The 14,870-nt window shown below is 36.3% G+C and overlaps 1 protein-coding gene across 1 annotated transcript in view; it reads right to left on the reverse strand.

Annotated features, from left to right (window-relative positions):
- The window catches only part of LOC108915465 (putative uncharacterized protein DDB_G0282133), an 87,877-nt gene that overhangs the window by 18,339 nt on the left and 54,668 nt on the right, over positions 1–14,870 (reverse strand). The window lies entirely within an intron of this gene.

The following is a 14,870-nucleotide window of genomic DNA, read 5'->3' on the forward strand; positions in this document are numbered from 1 at the left end:
ATATTCTTTTTTTTGTGTCTCCTGTTAAAATATGTTAGTTTATCGTGTTTTAAGAGCTCCCTCAAAAAATCAGCTCAAAAAAATTTTTTTAGACGTCGCTCAAGATTTTTAAAAATTTCCAAAATAGTCAAAAATTGATTTTTTTTTAATTTTTTCTCGTTATTTTATCATTTTCTAGGTTAAAAAAAATCTCGATTCTGAAAATTTCAAATCGATATTTTAATTTCTAAAGGTCACTCATAATTACTTTAGCTTTCAAAGTAGTGTACCTAAAATGTTTTCGAGAGACCTCTAAAAGTAAATATCAACGAATTAATAATTTTTTCTAATGAATTTGATGAACAAAAGAATAGAAATAAATCTCGAGGCACTTAAATTTTAAAAAATTAAAATATATATATATATTTGATACTCACAGTGCGGTAGTAAATTTTGCCTCGAGAAATTTCTTAAGTGTCTCGTGATTTATTTATATTCTTTTGTTCATCAAATTCAATAAAAAAATTATTAGTTCGTTGATATTTATTTTTAGAGGTCGCTCGAAAACATTTTTAGGTACACTACTTTGAAAGTTAAAATACTTATGAATGACCTTTAGAAATTAAAATATCGATTTGAAATTTTCAGAATCGAGATTTCTTTCAACCTAGAAAATGATACTATAACGAGAAAAAAAAAAAAATTTTTTTGAGGACTTTGGACATTTTTAAAAATCTTGTGAGACCTCTAAAAAAATTTGTTATTGCGCTGATTTTTTCACAAGAAACACCAAAAAAAAAATATTTGTTTTTTTTGGGCCACCCTAAATTGTATAGTTTATAAAATACTAAAATTTTAGCAATGAATCTCCAATGGCGGAGATACAGGTACCAGGTGACATATTTTTCTAAATAAAATAGTTATGCCACTGCAATTTTTTACAAATTATTACTCTATTATGTTTTTCGAAAAAACCTGATTTTCGTGTAAAACTTAAAAATTAAACTGAAGACACTTAAGTCTAATCATTCAATTATTTATTCGAATAAAGAAATTAGTCATCATTTTATTGATTTTATTTGAGTAAATGCTCAAAAAAAAGCCTCCACTTCCACGAACACAGGCGCGACATCTTTTTAATAACTAAAATGAAATTTGTTCGAAATTTATTGTTGCTTGAATCTGATGACCATTATTTATTCTTTCTTCTAACTGCTCAGAATGTCAAAGTTGCTGTCGCAGGCTACTATATAATTTTAAACCGCATTTTGTTCGAATATCGAAATGTGTTTTCAGTTTTTAAAGTTTTACTCGAACTAAAAAATGCATCGATTGTTTGGAGTTCCATTTTGGTACACCAGGAATTATTGCTTTCTTGTTTTAATTTCAACAGTCTCTGTCGTAGCTGAGTAATGTTTTGGATTATATTCATGGTTAAAATTATAAATAACCCCGGAGTTATCTTAAAAGTTTCGAATTTGACAAATCTAATTTTGAAATTCCGTCCGTGCAGCTCCTAAAACAATTTGCGAACCGATGTGCATCGGCGTATACCCGGGGTCTCGTCATTCGATTAGGGTTAACGATATTACCGCCAGATATGTCTATCGGCTGCGCGCTTATTGGCGGTAATTAAATTATCGGTAACTGCAATACCGACAGCGTAAACAATGTCAATCAGCCGGAACCTCCTCTGAATATGAATCGTAAAATATGCCGACGCCAGTGTTGCCAGAATGAACGGGAAAAATTGTTGTCGCAAGGATTATTTGTAATATAACTCGAATTCTACAGCTGGATATATTTTATTTGCAAATCCCCTATTTTAACACCTTTATTTTATTTATTTAACTTTATTTATTTACAGCTGTTTGTCTGTATTACTGTCGCTAAACAATGATACTTGTCTTTTCCATTTTTATTGCTTTTAGTTTTCTTCTTTTTTTAAGGAAGGTATAATTTTTCGCCCCCTTCCTCCACAGACCGACCCTCTTTTGTTGAAAACGTCAATTTTATACATTAATAACTAATTTCTCGCTGAAAGAAGTTCCCCGCTGGGGTCTGTCCTGTTCGTGCCGCCGACACCCTCGTTGAGACGCGCGCTAGTGAATTTTTTACCGAATTACACAATCCTCTATGCAGCATATGCCGCGCGAGTGCATCGGCTTACACAAAGACGAGCTGGGGAACATCTGCGGATCCGCGGCTACGGGGTTCCGCGAGAAATGCATTCATATCGGGAAATTACACGCCCGATAAGCGGCGTCGTATTCTAAACGTCTGTCTTCGACGTTCGATATCTTACAACGCGGCGGCTTACGGGCGAAATCGCGACAAACCGGGGGCGGTTGATAAAATAGACCCCTGAGGAAGAAACCGTGACGGTGAATTATGAGGATGTATCGCGTGTGTGTCGCGGCCCGATTTTTTAATAAACCCCTGACAAATCGTTCGGGTCGTAGAAGAGGGGAGGGCGAAGCGAATTTATCTCGAGCACGAAAATGCAATATTACTTCCGTGGAATAGATATATGCATTATCAATCGCTTCCGCTCCCAGAGAATTCCTTGCGCAGCAAAATATTTCGATTTATGGACGTAGTTACAGATAGTTCTCTGCTCTAGACGATGTGGGAGGTCCGCAATCGAATATATAAATATTTTAAGACAAAAAACGTTAAACATTTAAACGTCTTCAAACTTATTCCTTTTTGCGTATCTGGTGTGACCCAGGTAATTGCAGTTTTCCAAACCTCCCGATTCAATGCATTCGGAACCCATCCAATCACATTAAGCTCACGCGGAGGGAGCGTAGCATCGCCTCCCACGATATTTTCGCCGTAAACGAGCGCGAAACGACCGAGGCATTTACGGCCTCTCCCGCACAACAGACTCCGAAAGAATGTAGAAGGTCCTATTTACCTTTCAGCTATATATTAGGGATTTTATCTCGGCAGGCAGGCAGGACACGCTCTCTCCTACGAAAGGAAACCGGCGAGAGCTTAACAAAACAAAACGGCGACTCGGGAAAAGGCTCCTAAGCTCGGAAAATTCCCGGACGGGAGGGAGAAGAACAGCCGACAGTCGATTCACCGGGGACGGAAAACTCAGGAGGCCTAGAGTGAGATCGGGTTAATTGTCAGTTCTGAGGAGACACCAGGATAACTAGATGTATAGGGTGATTTATTTGCTTGTGGCAGAAATAAAACAGACTGATATCCCCGCAGAGAATATATGAAAAAGGAAACGTAGTAAAATATAACCGGAGATACGTATCGTCTCTTTTAATATTACATTTTCCTGTAGAGCCACCAGATGTTGTTACTATGTCACAATATTCTTGTGAAGTAAACGTTGCCACCGTTACACTTTCGCATCAAGATATTGTTGGCTGAATCATTAAACTAAATTAAAAAATATATAGGAATGTCATTCATCGACTTGTTCTTGAAATATTTCACTTTATAAGCTTATGAATATTAAATAATACTCACAGACGTAACACTGGGGATTAACCAAAGCAACAGTACAGGTCAGTGGATAGTCCGCTACCACTAATTACCTGATTTGTAATGCATTTTCTATAACTTCTTCTGCAACAAATGTTAATGACTACTTTATTTTTGTGGTCCCTCATTTTTCCGCAAAACGCCGTCACAACTGTAATTATTTCCGAATAATTTCAAAAAGTATTACTTATATACAGGGTGATTTCACTTTAAATACAGAAACTTCAGGACTAGGTGCCCCCCATTTGAAAGTGAAATCACCCTGTATATTCAGGAAATAGGCCATTTACGAAGCGCGAGATTAGAAAGTGTGGAGAAAGGGTCCCCTTACATATTACTCGCCCGTTTTCCTTGTTGTATAAAGCGTTTATTCCAAATGGGCCACGCTTGTGCGAAAACAGGGGTCAAAGCAGAACGGAAAATGGCTATTAGAGTCTATTGCTAGAAAAGAAGTTCGTTTCTTCTCTGTATGTAACAGTTTTTAATTTTGTTAACATACGATCAACGGACGCAAGTTGATTATAGCATTTTAAAAGGAACTTATGACGTTCAAGATATTTTATTACATGAATCGTTCAAATGGTCATTTTAGATGAAAAAACCGCGGAGTGCTATTAAATTAGAGGGTGGAAATTGGAGGTAGGGGTGAAAATGCACCCCTTTCAGTTTTTTAATTGTAGCTCGAAAACGAAGCAAAATTTCGGTATGGTTCATAGGAAAAATTATTTAGAGAATTGAATTGCCCATCGAAATGGCTTATTTAAAAGGAAAATTGTATGCAAAAAATCGTTAATAAACCAGTTGAAAAAAAGCAAAAAATTCGTTACCTCGGATTTGCGTGTTAAGTATCTACCATTAATGCAGTCTAGTGGCACAAGCCTCCTCCTTAAACTCTCACTATCTTCTGTTATTAGGTCGTACGATATACGTACCCCAATTTTAAACTTCCCCAACTATCTCCCACCCTAATTAGAACATATTAAACTCCCCCACCGCACCCAGTCACCTTCCTAAGCCTCACGCATAAATTCGAGCGCCCAAAAACGGGGGATCGACATCTATAATGGAGCCCGCAAATATTAGAACGGATCCCCGAGGGGCGCTCTCTCGTCGGTTCCCGTAACTCGACAGGTTCGCGTATAACGGCAGCGAGAGTCTTCGTACGGTTATCTCGAGCTATCTTCAAACTTACCTGATGAAATTAAGCCGCAGAGTTTCGAGAGAGCGACGACGAGCGGTCCGCTTTGCCTTCAGATAAACAGGCTTAATTCTGTTAATTACTTTTTTGTTTTGGGACGTAGATGTTAATCAGAAGGTGATAAACTGATAGTGGAGTTGGTAGTTTGCGATAAAAACGATGCTTAGGCGTGAAGTTTAGAACGCGTACAAACAGAGGGCAGCACAACGCGTAACAAAGAAAACTTTTTACAGTAGCTAGTAGATACCTCTGTTTGTAAATCTAGTGACCTTGTTTCCCCTACTGAGAAGTTATTCAAATGGAGTATACTGCTCAACTGCATTTAAAGTTCATTTAGTTGTTATTTAAGTATACTTTTTAAAATGACTTAAAAATCCCAAGAAATAAATCAAAATTCCCTATTTCCCCAATTCCAAAAAAATCTGTAGATCTGGCACCACTCTTTCTAGGGCTGCGCTTCACCTTAGACAAATTGTGCTGCCCTCTGTTAACGGATTGTATTAACATATCGGAATACGGGAGTCGGAATTGTATAAGTAGTGACATCTATTACAGAAAAGGCAAATGACGAAAACAAAGATGACCACCGGTCGCTGAATTACAAGTGGAAGTGGATCTTATTTGTAGAAGGGCGAAACGGGCGATGTACCATGGGGACTTTCCGACCCTGTATAGTGATATGTGTTTTGTATTTTCTATTTGTCTGCTTTTTCAGCGTGTTCATAACATTACATAAAAAATGAGTTGTTTACAAAGACCTATCCATATTAGAAAGTCGAAAAGGACTTTTATAAAATATTATCAACTGCAAATATTCGATAAAGGAACGCTGTTTCCATCCGAACCATTTACCTTTATTTCAATATTTCAAATAAAAAAATTTTATGTCGCACCCAATTTAATGTTATAGTTATGGAACGCATAAGAAAGTATTTATTATGTAACCGGGGAGCTCCCCTATGTAATAAAGTGAACATTATTTTTGCATCAGCTTTCAGGAATTTCCTAGGAGGGCCTGTTTAATATCCTCTAAGGGTGTTTCGGACGGGCCCTTAGACTGTGACCTAACTGAGAGCGTACACACAAGTCATTCTCCCACTGAAGGTAAAATTCAAAACGTAGCAGAAAATCTAAAATAGTACTTAAATTTAAATACAGTGGGTATTAATCCAGGTTTAGTTAATGCGAGACATATTTCGTGGCAAAGTGGATTTAAATCAGAGACACACAACAAATCACAGATACACCCAAAGATTAACCCGATACCGGGGCGGTAAAATAAACAGCACTAGCTTTAGCTACGCGTAATTCTCCCGAGTTTATTATTTCATAAATTCCCACCGCTAAACCCACACCGACCTAGATGTGTGCAGTTTTTCATCGTTCCCGGTACGCTAGGCGAGCGACTTCAACGGCAATAAAGTGGCCTTAAAGTAAGCGGGAAGTTCATTGTTTAAGGAGAGTGGATGGAGTGGCGCTTTCGACAGTCCTCAACCGTGGAGGGAAGGGGTTAATGCCGGTTATATTAAGCGAGCCCCTTATTTCGCAAATAAAACGGGAGAGGCCGAAAGGGCCTACGGCCGCCGGAGCCGGTGCAGTTAATATTCCTTGACAGTTAATCCTCTCAGATTAATGTCCCGTTGAAATAAATTCCTACAAGAAAATTCTGATCCCCTACACTGCATTATCGTCTAATCTAGACGTTGTGACGAGGATAGCCCTTGTACAAGTGTAGAAGACATGCGTGGGCAATTAAAAGAAAACAACGACTTAGGTGACGATTTTTAAAATAATTTAATGGCTAGTTTTCGCCTAAGAGCTGTCGGGCAACACGTTGGGCGCCAGAACTCATCTGCTTTACGTGATAACGCAATTTAGCCGAAGTTAGTCGTCGTCGGTGTATATATTATATCCCATATTACCCGTTTGTCATCGAGGGCGTATTAGTACTATCTGCCAACTGATATATGTATCCACTATTGGCGGATAATGGGTACATATGGGGCCGGCAGGGATTAACACGGAGTGCAATTCTCTGCTATCGGAGACGAGTCAACAGAAGGGTCGCCTAGAGAAAATATATATCGCTACTGTATATTATATCCTGGCGAAAATAGCACACACACACACTTCCAAATCGCAACATTTTATGTGAATAAAACAAAAGACATTGGATTTTGTTATGTTAACCCTTAAATCGTTTTATTTTTAAATTAAAATTAAGTAAATTTTGTTACACACACGTAGGCTCTGATCTGAAGGCCGCCGTTTCCGAGCTGCAGGGTTTTCAAAATTAAAAAAATAAAATTTTAATTTTCTTAAATCCATTCAATCTAANTAAATTATGTAACTTCTATAATAATAATAATAATATAATAATAATCTTTATTATGCTTATAAGATATCACAGAATAATATATAGCATTAGTCAAAACATGGAGCTAGAACGCCTAGACACTAAAGAAAGAACAAAAGGAAAAAAAAAACAACACATTTACAAACATAAAAGAAAAAAAACTAACCTAGCACATAGAATAAAAGTAGGTAGTAGACGTTTCGCAAGATTTATTAACTAGGATGAATCGATTTTTCTATTGTAATGTAAATGCTCTCTCAATAGAAACAAGATAATAAAAAATGCGTACGGGGTCTGCTATAAAGAGTTTGCCGATTAGTCCCATTTTAAAAATGCCAATCTACCAAGAAAGCATTTTTGTACAAAACTCGTAAAATGTCAGATGTGACGGTAAAATATTGCCACACGAGTTTAGTGGGAACGCCCCATATAGACAAGCGGTTAAGCCGTCATATTTCAAACAAAATACGATTCGGATTGGAAACCTTTATCTTGCGTCGAGTTACATCATACGAGTACAAATAATTTGACGAAATTCGTACGATTTTCGACTAATACTGAATGTAGTTGTATGCATATTCAAGTTGAAGTTGAAGTAAGTTAATGCTTACAAGCACAACGCAAGAAAAAGGGAGCAGTCGACGTAAACAGTATTCTGCAACTTGCACACAATCCCCTGCAAAGCCACACCATTCAATTACAGAGGAATTGCGGTAAATTCCCTTTTATTGGACGGTAAATCGATTAACTTTGTTAATAAAACGGCCAAATAACCGTCGAAGTTCTACGAGGAAACTCATTCGACCGCTAGAGGGCGCCAATGTGCATCATCTTAAATATTGGAAATAACACCGATACACTGCGAAAAGTTTTCCGCGTGGCGTTTTTAAAGCGATTTGCATACTATTATTAATACGTCATCCCGGCGTTCACCCAAGGCATAATCAAACCGAGCCATCGCGGCCTGCCATGCATATACGCAGCAGAGCACGGGCGGCTTGATTACACGCCCCGAGGTCGGTATCAACCCCCTTTTCTCGCCGTTACATCGGATTCTGGGGTTAAGATAAGCTAAGTGGGCCAATCTCGGCTGATAACTTTGTTATGCCGTCGTATTAATCTCCGGGAGGGGGGCGAGAGGGTTACGTGGTTCGGGGATGAATGATTTTTTGGGGGGTAATGGTGCCGAAAGGGAAAGGGAATCGAAGATCCCAACTGTAGCCGTAAATTACTGAACACTCGACTTGAGTTTTATGTTTGTGGAGCTATGTCTTTGTAAGAGAACCAATTTGCAAGTAAAATAAATGTGATTTTTTTATTTGTAGTGGAGTCAAGATAGATTTTGACTTCGCGAAAATTACGGCAAGAGAAGTTTTTATTTTTCGTTTTGTAAAGTTGTCAGAAACAACATATGAAAAGTTACCAACTGTTGAGTATACGCTAAATTATTTATTTAACAAATTAGTTGCAAAATTACAGTTTTTGCAAAATATATAAAAATATATAATTTTCTAAAAAAAATAACTGCGCCATTCGAAGGAACAGGAAATTTTACATAAAAAATGTTAATGAAGTTTTTTTCTAAAAGGCGAATTGAAGGCCGTAGAATATAGTACGTATACAAAGTTGGTCATTCTATAATTTTGTACAATAGTAATAAAATAGCTGTCATTCTTTTAATTTTTAAAATAAATTTCTGTAACTTTCACAGATTACTCTTCAAATGACAATTGAAACAGTGAGCGATATGGAAAAAATCTTAAAAACTTAATTTGAAAAATATTGAGCCCAACATATTAAAAATTAAAATATTTCATGAAAAATCCGTAAAATTTATTGTCAGTTTAATAATGTACAAAAAATTTTTTTTTTTTTATAAAAACCATCAAAGAATTAAGTTAAGACCTTAAAAAAAGTAAATCCAGCGAAAAATATTTTTTTTATTTATAGTAATAATTGGAAAATTGTTATAATAGCAAAATAATAACGTTTTTTGATGAATTAATTTAATTCATTTTTAAAAATATATTCTGTATTTGAAATTGTGAATATGACTTGATGAGATTTAAAAATTAATTATTTTATAACTTTATAATTAATAAGTTTATAACTTTTTTCTAATACTTATCTCCAAGTAATTTCAAAAGGTTTTAGGAAAATCCATGCTTCCTATAATTATTTCGAAATAATGCGTAATTTTAAGCTATCTTGACTCCACTACTATTTCAGTTTTTGAGTCACACATGTAGTAGAGAAAAAAGTCAGACAGTGTTAGCGAGAATTAAGCAGCGACATCTAGCGACAAGACTAGAGACAAAGACGATAATTCTAGTATTAAACTGTCTTATTAATTTTGAATCTATACTTGATATTTTCCCCACCATTCACTTCTTCTATAATAACATTGAATTGCACTCCACAAACAATTAATTAAACTAGTTACTACTCTCGAACTGAGCAGAGGCAGACAAACAATCCAAACTATTAGATTAGGGGAATCAGTTGCAGCTTTGCCCTTAATTCAACAGTAGTAATGCTACTTATTGTTTACGACACTCCATTGCAATATCTTGTTAATTCTGTGTGTTCTACCACGTAAGAGATAATATATTCTTGTCGAATTTGCTCAGAGATTAACGGCGGTGAACAGAATGTTAATATTAAGTGTACGGGCTCGAAGAAGGTTTTTCATGTCGCGAATAAACGATTTCTTTACGCCTTTAATTTAATATATGTCTAGACGGGGTGGGTTTTTTACAAAAAGGTTAAAGTGGAGTGTTATTTTCTTGTAAAAGTCTGCTACCCAAATTGTGTAGCAGAATAAATGTAACTGTATTAAAAAAAACATTATAAAAGCCTAACATTATAGAACATGCGTTAACATTTTACAATTAAATCTATGTATAACAAAATTATTGAAGTTCAGTGACACAATTCACATATTTTGATGTGTAGGTATATTGTAACTATATCAATAGAAAGTTATACATCTATTCAATGTTACAGAAACATTTTAATTAGTAACTAAATTCTGGCCTGGATTGTTAACATGTTCACCCGTGTAGATTCGGACACCTGTCAAATAAAGTATCTGCTACACCATTGGGGCCACTAATTAATCATTATTACACGTTTGATATTCACACATTCGTGATAGGGTTATGTCGAGGCTTGTAATGCGACGAAGGGTATTTTTGGCTAATTAGAGTTTCGAACAAAAAAAATATTACAGGTACAGAACCATCTAAAAAACGTTAAAATGTGAAAAAAAACACAATTAACAGTTTGATACCACAGATATAAAATTAAAGCGATAGCGCTGACCCATTCGATTAAGGAAATTGAAAAACATAGCGATGTCTCCCCACTCGCGATTTCATTCTATAAAGCGGGACCCCGTAAAACTTTTTTAATACGATATGGACCGGCTGTTGTTGACATTTCTTAGCGTGCTTGATAAATGGGCGGCCTGATATTTTCCAATTTATCAAACTTCAACGTTCGACGGATGGCTTTAGAGATGGATCATTTCAGGTGGAAAGGTGCTCCGTCCGCAAAAAATATAATTACAAGTAGCGTGTCGCTGCCAGCGGGTTGCTTTAATTAATGGAATATTAGATTTCACCGCCCAACAGGCTGGGTGGGGTAAAAAATCGTCTTATTAGGAAATTAGGAACATGATAACGACTACCCACGTTATTTAAGGCTGTCTTAAAAAAAATACGTAGTAATTATAGGTATAAATTGGCTAATTAGGAAAAAACTACCTGCTTACATTCGCAATAGTTATTTTTCCGGTTTTTTTTAAAGGTACTTTCAAATTTTCGTTTTCAAGGTTATAAATAAATATAATTCATTCAAAATTACATAGGAATTAATGAAAAACTTCACTTCTTCTAGGAAAGTTGCTAATCTGCTCTTTCTTTACATTTTAAACTTCTCGTTTTGAGGCGGAGATTTTGACTTAGTCCTTCCCAGAAATTGCGGCTTTTTCTAAGAACAGTCACATTCAAATCGAAACAAGGTATTTGAAATCTCGTTTAGGAGCTTCCAAAATACATTTTGTAAAGCCAGAAACGAATTTTATTACTTACATATTCTATTACAAAGTCATTATTTCCAAATTGCCCCTATTTAATGGAAGGGGGAAATAATTCCGCATAAAATTATGATATCGCCGACTGACTTACAAACGTCTCTTTAATTACCGAAGTGTAAACCAGGCTAAATGAAAGATTAGGTGCTTCCCAAGCGGGTTGAATGCAAATTCATCGTAAAATGAATCTCACGCGTCATCCAAAGTCGGTTAAGGCCGTTGCGTTTACGTGACGACGACGCCGAACTAGGGGAAGAAAATTGACTAGGAAATTAGTCGTCTTACACGCAGGATGCCCCTCTTGTATATACGGTGCTCCCCAATTCTCTCCCCGATAATATTTCTTAATGATATACATTTTCGTGGGATGGTTTACCGATGCTACCACAAGCCTGGCGGAATTGGCATCAGCCGCAGAAATGAACTCGTTGCGTCTCCAGCTTTATAATTTCACGTAAATTTTAATGAAACGAAAATATGTTTGCATAGATTTGCAAGAAGATGGTGTTAGATGGATTATCCCGAATGAGAGAATGTTTAAGATGGGTTCAACGAGATTACGGGAACTTTGAACGCCAATAGGCTAATATTGGACGGGAACAGACTCATAAAGTGAGACTTAAAATCAGAAATGGGATGATGGGGCTCGTGGTGAACAAACATTCAATAAAAATCACATGGAAAACCTGAATGCAAAGGAAATAATTATATTCCATGAGTTTCTCAGGAAATTGAATGCCTTCAATTATCGAGCGCCTTAATTAAAGATAAATCTGGAAGAAATAAAAACAAACCAGGTTATTACAAGGAGCAATGGGGTAATTCAAAAATATAATCGGCCGGGAGGAAATTGCCTTGTAGCAATTTTCGCTGCGGAGACTTGTTAGAGAAGGCAATAAAAATAAACTGAATCAGTGAGAAATTTCCGATAAACGATGAGATTACCAGACAAAGTTCGGCTATTAACGGTGTATGTACATTTTGCCCCAGAGAATTTAATATCCGGCTGATTATTTTAACGTTATCGATGGAATTTCTTGATGAAATTCATCCTACGTTTTTGCGCAGACTGCAAATAACCGAAGTCCATATAACAAGGGAAATCTTTAGATTAATTTGCGCCAACATTTAAATTTGTTTCGATGTGCTAATAAAAGCTCGTCATACAAAACGGCCTGATGTGGACAAAATTTGGATTTCATTTGTCTTTCTTAATGATATCAGGGTATACGATGGGCCAAATCTATCCGCTTTCAACTTTCTGATATATTATCTTGGCGTTTCATTGGGAAATCCGTCGTTTTTATAAACTTTGTCCATCTACCATTACAAAACCCGGAGACCTATTGGAAAAGTTCTTTGGTATTCCACAAGTTCCCGGATTAAATCCTAGAAAGTAAAGTTGAGACCGGAATATCGGATGACAATCATTGCCACTTTGCCGAAAAAAAACTCGCCTTCTGTTTTAATTTCGCTCTCCTTGTTCCACAAAGAAAACTTATCGCTGTCTTTCCCAATTCCAGGCTTCTTTTCGAGAAGATTAATTGGGGATATTGGGATAGAAGAGCTGAACGGACGGAACGGGAATTATAATACTTAGGAAAGAATTAGCAATTTTTCTATGAGCCTTGTTTTGGATCTGGATAATTTGATTTTGCAACTATTGTAACTTTCCCAATAGCATTGTATTGCTTTATTGTATTGTGTTGTATGAAAATGTATAATACAACTCGGTAAAATGAAAAATCGGTGTCTCTCTCTATTCTCAATCGCAAAGGGTGGAAGCCTTTGGGCGGTTATGACCACCAAAATTTTTATTTCTCACTTTGTGAATTGTTTGTTGCATATTTATTTCGAATCAAATTCATTCAGAACGACAAAGGACGTTAAAGATCAAAACCGGTACGTTTTTTTCGCAGTGTGTTATGAAAAATTGAACTGCTATCATAAAAGCTACAAACGTAGTTGGCAGAGCTTTTAAAAGTAAAGTTGATTCGAATTTTTTGTCGCGAACGTTAAGCAAGGGACGAAAACAACTCGTCCTACAAAGAATCAAATAAGTTGACGTGTTTACCGTCTACAATATGACGGCGTTGTTTTCTTATTTAAAGGCAAAGCTTCAGCCAAATAGTTCCATTTATAAAACAAGTTATACAGGGTATTGGTTACTTAAAGAATATATTTCCCCGCACTTCCTTAGTTTTTTTGAGTTACGTCAACGACTTTTATATTTTCTTCGTATGATCATTCTTTTTGCCACTTAGGTACATTTTTTGAAGATTTTGAGCAGTTAATTTTATTTTCAAACTCAGATTCAAACCTAAAGTAAAGTAATATCGACGGTGTGTCCTTAAGTTTTATTAAAAATTGTTAGTTCATTTAGTAGCGTCTGATTTCGTGTGAGCGCCAATAGAATTTAATGAATGCAATGTTAATAAGCACTCTAGCCTGAGCGATATGAAGAAAATAGCGGAATATTAATTTTCCCGGCGTTTATTTTGCCTAAACATTACACGCGCAATTCTAACGAGGAATCTTAATGGAATAATTTACCGCTACTACCCCTCCAAAGAGGTAGAGTATTGTGAGTTCACAAAGCGCTCGCATTTTTAAAATTTCGTACACGGAGCTGGATAAGCTGCTTTGTTTGGAATGCAGTGAAATAGTGAGCGAGCAGAGGTTTTCACACAAGTTCCTGGGATTTTTCGCTTTTTATTCATCAGCGAGCTATGTAAATTATGTGTTAACTCTTTTGCTTTAACGTATTTGTGTAGCAAATTCAACTGAAAATTTAAACGTCGCTAAACTAATGAATTTTCGTAGTAGTCCTTTAACAAAAGACAAAAATAGGTGTTAAAAACTACCAGAAATATATGTATATGTAGTTATAGGAATATTCTTAGGTGGTTCTGCTTCTGATTTTAAAAACTTATGACAGTAACGAAGCAAATAGGAACCATTTTAGGTAGACCCTTGTCCATCCGCGTAATTTGTCTGCAGTAATCGTCTTCTGGAGGAGATCCTAATATCCCCCGGCTTTATTTTACTTCCATCAACGCACCGCTGTGCAAAGTTTCAATTCCGAAAGATAAATCTGGAAGAGAGTGGGTAAACTTTCGCCCGGCATAGATAGCAGGACGGTATGCAGTAGCCAGTGCCGTTCCTGGTTGTTTCATTCGAGTTACCCTGCTCAAGTATCTTGCTAAAATCGACAACAGTGTATACATGACTAGATCAAACATACCTTAGACTAAGAAGTTGCTTGATTTACAAAGTTCCAAGACTTTTATGATGAACTAAACAAAATAAACTCGAGCCCCTGACTTTTCGCGCCCCAGAAGCCGAAACAAATGACTGCACGTCTTCCGGCGGAGAGCCCTTTTATAAGAGGGTGCTGTTAGTAGTTGCTCCAAATAAGGCAGCAATTTTTTACTGTTCGTGTTATTTCACGGGGCGTTTCGGATGGGTCCAAAATTAGGTCTAGTGCTCATCTTACCCATAGGCAGTAGTGTCGTGACGGAAAATAAGTAAAAAGGCAGCGTGGGGAGAGTATTAACTTTAGCAAAAGACTTATGAAAAGCTGAGATAAAAACTTTTCATAATTTATGGTCGGAGGGTTTTAATTCTTAATGGGTGCTCAGAAGGGTTTATAAATCGGTATAGTATCCTTCGGTGACCTTGCGCTGTATCATGAAAATAAAATGCATAAAGTTTTCGATTTTAATTCACTCGAA

Source organism: Anoplophora glabripennis, unplaced genomic scaffold, assembly GCF_000390285.2.
Source record: "Anoplophora glabripennis isolate ALB-LARVAE unplaced genomic scaffold, Agla_2.0 scaffold791, whole genome shotgun sequence".
NCBI lineage: Eukaryota > Metazoa > Arthropoda > Insecta > Coleoptera > Cerambycidae > Anoplophora > Anoplophora glabripennis.